Source organism: Mus caroli, chromosome 6 (assembly GCF_900094665.2).
Source record: "Mus caroli chromosome 6, CAROLI_EIJ_v1.1, whole genome shotgun sequence".
In the NCBI taxonomy this organism is placed as follows: Eukaryota; Metazoa; Chordata; class Mammalia; order Rodentia; family Muridae; genus Mus; species Mus caroli.
Window position 1 is genome coordinate 22892258 of NC_034575.1, and position 7194 is coordinate 22899451.

Below are 7194 nucleotides of genomic sequence, written 5' to 3' on the forward strand. Positions count from 1 at the left end.
GGAGGGGAGGGGGAGGGGAAGGGAAGGGAAGGGAGACAGGGAGGGGAGGGGGAGGGGAAGGAAGGAAGGAAAGAAGGAAGGAAGGAAGAAAAAGGAGAAGGGAAGGGAAAAGAAGAGAAGAGAAGAGAGAGGAAAATAGAGGAAAAGAGAAAAGAAAAGGATGCTTGGGGGGGGGGGCTGCATGAAGCTAGGTGGAATAAGTGGCAACTCAGAATCCACACTGCATCCTCCCCCATCGTATGGTGTGTTAGCAGCTGACCACTGTGAACCAAAGCACCCTTACCTTTCCATTTGTTTCTTTCTGAGTCCAATCCAGTGCTAGGATATTGCCAGGGATGGAAATACTGAGGAGAGCGAACAGCTATAATTCTTGTAGTCCTCAGACTATTCCTGCAGGGGTTGGCAGTGACTGTGGCTCTGTGCCCACAGCCAGTTACTTCAGCTATAGAGTTCTGTGACTTCTAGTAACTAAACATCTTCAAACTTAGTTAGAAATAAAAAGAGCTTCATCTTGGCCTAAACCTTGGATTCTATGATGGTCATTCTTCACTGTCAAATAGACTAGGGTAGGATTATCTAAGAAATAATCTTTCTGTGCCTATTGAGAATTTTCTCAGTGAAGTTTAACTCAAGATGGAAGACTTATGCTGAATGCAGATAGTACCATCCAATAGACTGGGGTTCCTAAGTGAATAATAAGGAGAAAGCAAGTGGAGTATGCATCTCTCTCTGCTTCCTAACTAACAAAGTTGGGTGATCAATGCCTTATGCTCCCACTACCACAGGTGCCCCCACCGTGATGCACCAAATCCCTTAAGTCAAAATAAAGCCCTCTTCTTTCCTTAGGTTGCTTTTGTCTCACATATGAGAAAAGTAAGCATTACTGATGCCTTGTCATCCCTGTTGGTGATCTTATATTCTTAACTCTTTAATAATTCTTTGGAATTACCACTTCTGTAGGTATGGTACTTATATTGTAGTCATTTTCTCCAGCCATCTTGATCTTTTAGATGTAGGAATTAAACACTAACTTAGATGAAATATGTTTGGATATGAACTGATATTTTTCAAACTAACAGATCAATAAGTGAGCATAGGGTCTTCATAATATCCTACTTTTGCATCATTTTAAATTGTCTACATAAATTTTTATAATATTTTCTTTCATTTTTAGTTGTGTGTTTGTTTGTATAGGTGCGTACATGTGAATACAGGTGCCCGTAAGCTCCAGAAAAGCATATGCATACCCTGAAGTTGTGATCCACTCTCCGCAAGATTAATATGTGCTCTTGATCACTGACTCTAACATTTTTTAACATATGTATGTGTGGAGTTTGCATTCATGTTCACTCATGTGTGTCCAGATACATGTTCATCCATGTGTGTTCAGAGACCCAGGACATTCACATCAGCTGGCTTCCTCTTCCACTGCCCACTCTATTTACAGAGGCAGAGTCTGTCTTTGAACCCAGATCTTGTTGCTTCACCTAGCTAGTCTCATTGTTTCTTCAAGGGTCTCCCTGTCTCTGCCACCTACAGATTGGAAACACAGGTAGACCACTTCACCTCAGAATTTAGGTAGAGTCTGGGACTCCAAGCTCCCTGGTCCTCACACTCGTAGGCTCAGCACTTGGTCTGCTGAACCATCTCTCCAACCCACATAATGAGAGTTTTATGGTGGGAAAGGGTAGTTGCTAGATTTATTCCAGAATAGAAGAACAATAGATGCAGAATATCTGGACTCTATATTTTGTCTGGAGTTACTGCCAAATGGCAAGACCTTACAAGGACTACAGTTAGACAGAAAGAGTAATGTCTCATGTTCCCTAGAACAGTTTATGACAATCACCAACACATGTTGACACAAATTATTCACATTTTTCAAAATAGGTAGAAAGGATTTTGAACACAAAGAAGTGATTTCACACAAATAAATGATTAATGTTTGAGATAATAAATATCGAAACTTCGATAATCTGATCTGAACATATTACCTGCATATACAGAACTATCACCACGTGCCCTTTAGATGTGTTCAATTATTATTATGTATCCATTTAAAAATATATTTTTAAAGGCAAGGCTATAAATAATGAATTTGCGGTTGACCAGACAATAAAATTTTACAATTCACCTTAATGAGAAGGAAGAGAGTAACTCAATCTGGTTCATGAAGAGATCTATACTACGAGTTTTTTGTTTTTTAATCTCTTTTTAATTTCACTCCCCTTCAATCTCAGATTGGCCTTCACATACTTTCCAATCTCATCTCCAACCCCACTCTGCTCTGTAAAGCTCTCCTGGGCAAGCCTCCCTTCAGTCTGGCCTGAAGCACCTCTGTTCCTCTCCCTTCCATGTCAGAGCTTGTGCATCTGAGAACTGAGCATCTCAGCACTGAGCTTGCTGTACCTCTTATTTCAACTTTGTCTAAAACATCTTCTGCCAGGGTGAACTCTCTTAAGAATCAATATCTGAGTTCCTCCAAATACTGGGTGGCACTAAGATGTTGTTTCATCTTTAGGGATTCAGTTTTATCACCTTGCAATAAGGTTAAGAACTAACTGTGTTCATTGAAATTTATATGATTAATGAGTTTACTTAAGATTGGCCAATACTAAGCAGTCAATCAGGGTCGCTTCTATTGTTATTTTCCTTTATTTTGCAAGCAGGCATGTGCTTCATCATGGGTCTAGATTTTGCTAAGTCTTGAAACTAAAACAGTAAATAAAAATGTCTATTCCCTTTCTAGTAAGAGAGGAAAATAGTAAAAACACACATATAAATATAGCTATAGATATAGGCATATATGTACACACACACTCACACACAGAGACACACACAAAGACATACATACACACATATGTGATATATATATATATGTATATATATATATATGGATTTTTAGTCACACAAATACTATGAAGAAATAAAAACAAGGTTAAAAGGCAAAGAAGCAATTTTTTACAAAATGGTCTCCTTCGATGGTTTCCCTAAGCAGGTGACATTTTGATAACTAGAGATACTAAAATTAGTTTCAAAACCTGTAACTAATTTTACTGCCTAAGAAAATTGCTACCTCTCAAAAGCTTTTGAATATTTGGGAACCATAGGTTTTCCAATTTAGTAACCGTGACAATAAATGGTTACACTGAAACCTTCAACCTCTAGAGTTGTTTTTCTTCCCCTTTTTAAAGGTTGACCTACTTGTTGAAACCAGTGCTCTGTCTTCACAATCTCATCACACCATTAAAGGGTTCTTTTCTTTCTGCATTTCAGTCATGGCCTTTTAATTTCTTCTTCACCTCTATTTCCTAAGAAGAATTCCAGTTGAAATGCCCTTCGACTGCTGTTCACCTGTTTCCTATTTATAGTAGAGCCACTGCCCCTGAATTCTAGCCTCCCTCCCATTCTCTTGGCTTCCATATATAGCCAAGGTGAGAGGAGATTCCAAAAGATGCCTCCAGTCCTGGGGGAAGTGTGTGCTTAGAAGCAGAGGCATGTGGGAAATTAGGCAAATGCCAATGGGAGTGAGGGAAAGGGGAACAGGACAGGACATGGGAAAGAAGAAGCAATGAGAGCCTCACATGTCATTTTTCTGTCAAATTTAGAATCAGAAAATTAATAAAATAAGGATTTATGCTAGAAAGTGCCAAGAGATTCAGAAAGATAAATACAATGCTTATCTCCACCAAGGGAAAAACATTCTACTAATAAAATTTTCAATTAATGAGTAAGTGGCTTAAGGGAATGCTTTTAAAACACGCATGCATATTCCTAGCCATCTAGACATGAGAGTTTAATCCTGCAAACACGTGGGCAATGCCTTGGCCAGATGGACATTCTTCTCCTTTAGCCTGGTTGTTTGATCTGTTGGTTTGGGCCATTCATTCATTCATTCGTTTGTTTGTTGATATTGAGTGAGACAGGATGTAATCCTGTAATCTAGCAGGTCTCAAAATAATGACAAACGATCTGCCTCACCTTATCAAGTGCTGGGATTGTAGGGATGACCCACTGTAACTGGCTATACTCAGGAGGAGAGTGTGTGTTTGTTTGTCCTTCTTTTTCATACAGTTCAATAGTTTCATCCATGTTTAGAAAACATAAAAAGCTTTAGAAATTAAATTGTCATTATTGTCTAAAGAATTCAGTTAAGACCACATAAATTCTTATTTGGGATCTCAATAATTCATATGAATTTAAAATTGATTCCTAACGTGTTGATTAATAAGGGTCATGGGATACTAGCCAGGTTCCCACTTGCTGCACACCCCATGCTGGAGCTAGGATGGAGGTACCACTGGAAGACTTGCCAGCATTTGGTGCTATAAGACCATGAAAGTCTGTGTGGAACTGCGCACGTGCCAAAAGTTCCAAGCACAAAAAGAACTAATGGGGAAATGCTGATCTCTTCTAAGTGATAATAAAAGTCCAATGTTTTAGCATCCAAGTTACATCACAGAAAAAGCAGGTATCCAAGGTCTCAAGCTATTCGCTCTCTTGCATCCTTTATTGAGATTTGCCTCATTAGAAAACTCCTGCATTGTCCTAGTTTTAATTTCTAAGGATTTCTATTTTTTCAATTTAGATAGTATGTCTACACTACTGCTGGATCACCTTCTGGTGACCTTTGGTGGAACTCATTTTAATCTTCCAGACAATGCTTTATTCAGATCAAAGAAAGGATATTTTTTTCTCCCTCCTATTGTGTTTGGATTAAAGATGATAAGTTCCAAGTCAGAGTTGAGCAACACTGAAATTTTCTTCACTGAGAAAGCAAATCATTAATTTTAAAATATCTTTTAACATCTGAGGACTGGCATCCAAACAGCTAATGGAGAGGAATTTGAATATCCTCACCATGGAGGCCTGACAAAGCTGCAGGTGATGGAGCCGCTTAATTGCTCTCAGTTGATCACTGCCCAATGCAGGCATGAGTCAGAGCAATGTACTGTACCTCCCAAATATGTAGAAATATTATGCCCATCAAAGTCAATTAATTTTTAATGAATCCAAGGACTAAAGGTTTAGAACGAGTCTGGTGTTTCCAGTGATGTGCCAAAAGCAGACAGAAAACACAGTCTGGCTGGAATGGAGGCCAAAGGGTGTCCTCTCTGCAATGAATTTAAAGCATCATTAAGCATTTTATTTAATAATAATATTTTAATAGTTAAACTTACTGAAAACCAGACTGCTTATTATTATTATCACCACGTGCCAACAACTTCACGTGTTGCTAAGTGACTCTACCACTGCTGAATGGTTGCTGGGTTTTAAAATTATAAATACCAATTAGCATAGTTCAACCTTTAATATACATTTCTTCAGTTACATATTAATTCACACAAGTCACAGCACATACACAATCCCAGACCCACACACTCCAAAAATGAGTTTACACATTCCAGTCTGAAAATCTTGCCCTACTTTATATCCTTAGAGTACAATCAATTGCATGCCTTGTTAAGTGTGTCTGTCTGTGTGTGTGTGTGTGTGTGTAAACTGAGTTTTCCTTTGTGTTATAATTTTCAATTATCACATAACCCAAAATCAGACATAAGATATTATAATCCAAAACAAGATTTGACATTTTGTACCAGAATTTTCCATGTCTGTTTTATACTTGCATTTCTAAGAAATACTATAAAGTATAAGATCTCCTGATGTATTTATGGAAAAAAATTATGTGCACCTCAAATTGCAATTATACTTTGTTATGGAAAAAAAAAACATGGGAGATTAAAAATAAAATGTGATAACATTCCAGTCGCCAGCAAAAACTTTATTTGCACTTAAAATATAAAACAATAAAATAGAATTAGGGTTGTTTTTTTTTTTTCATTGCTGTTGCAAAATACTTGACAAAGGCTATTTAAAAGAAGGATTTCTCTGGCTCTTGGTTTGAGGATACACAGTCCATCATGGTCAGGAAGTAAGCTGGTCACAGCAAGTCTACAGTCAGGAAGCACAGACAGATGGATGCTGATGCTCTGACCACTTTTCTCTTTACTCAGTGCAGACACCCAGCTCATGGAACAATGATGCCCCATTCATGCAAGACTTTTCTTCTTACCTAAGCCACTCTGGAAACATTCTCACAGACCTGTACAAGTGGGCAGTGAAAATCATCACTATGAGTATGGAATGCAAGACAGAACATTACTCTTAGTAAGGACAACTTTTAATCAGTAAATAAATTCTTTATGTGGATTTATGTGATACTTTTTTAATTGTGATTCTTCTGCTTCAAGTTCTAGAAGGTCAAGAATGGCAAGCTGTAGTGCCACTCATTATTATCATGTGCTAATAAATAAAGGTTTTCCCTTCCCTCAAAAATTTACATTAACATATGTTGTGGATAGCCCTGGGGCTAATTATATTTGATGTTAATTCTGTTCTCCTGTGAGGAGTTGAACAAGGAATGAGCCAGCACTCAGGTGATTTCCTGTACACTTGCTTCCCAACTTAATTTATAAAATAAAGGAGAGCTGATGATTGGGCAGGTAAAGGAAAGGTGGAGCAGAAGGTTGGAGGAGAGAAGAATGAGGTTTGAGAGAGAGGAGACACAGAGGAGGAGGAAGAAAAAAAGCAGAGCAGAAACACAAGTTCTGGAGAAACCACAAGTTCTAAGGGGTCTTAGAACTTAGGGTCTTAGGGTTCCACATAGATGTGGAAGATGGTAGTATAGTGGTAGATCTGTCCAGTCGAGACGCACAGCATGTATTCATATTCATTGAGTTGTGTTTTCATTGCCAGGGCATATTTGGGTTGGAGAATTACCACAACAAACATAGTATCAACCCAATATTAACTATGGACAGTGCTATGATGAAATTGAAAACTAAGAACATGTACAGGTAACATTCACTGAAAGTTAAGGTAGAAGAATGGAAGAGAGAGTATTAATAAAAGAATTCTTAACTCGTTATCTTGTGTGGTAAGGAAAAAAGTTCCTCTTGTTATTGACTATTAGGAATCTGTAATTTAAAATTTAACTATGACTATTAGTGACATTCTGTATGTCTTGAAAGTTACAAGAGAATTTTAAAAACTATGTTATAAAATTTAAGTATAAATCCATTACCTTCTATTTTTGTGCATAACACATTTTTTACTTCTACTGGTATAATAATACATACATGAATATACATATTCATTTTATATATATATATATATATATATATATATATATAT

The 7194-nt window shown here is 37.4% G+C and overlaps 1 protein-coding gene across 6 annotated transcripts in view; it reads right to left on the reverse strand.

Annotated features, from left to right (window-relative positions):
- Positions 1–7194, reverse strand: part of Grm8 (glutamate metabotropic receptor 8) — an 835456-nt gene that overhangs the window by 749298 nt on the left and 78964 nt on the right. The window lies entirely within an intron of this gene.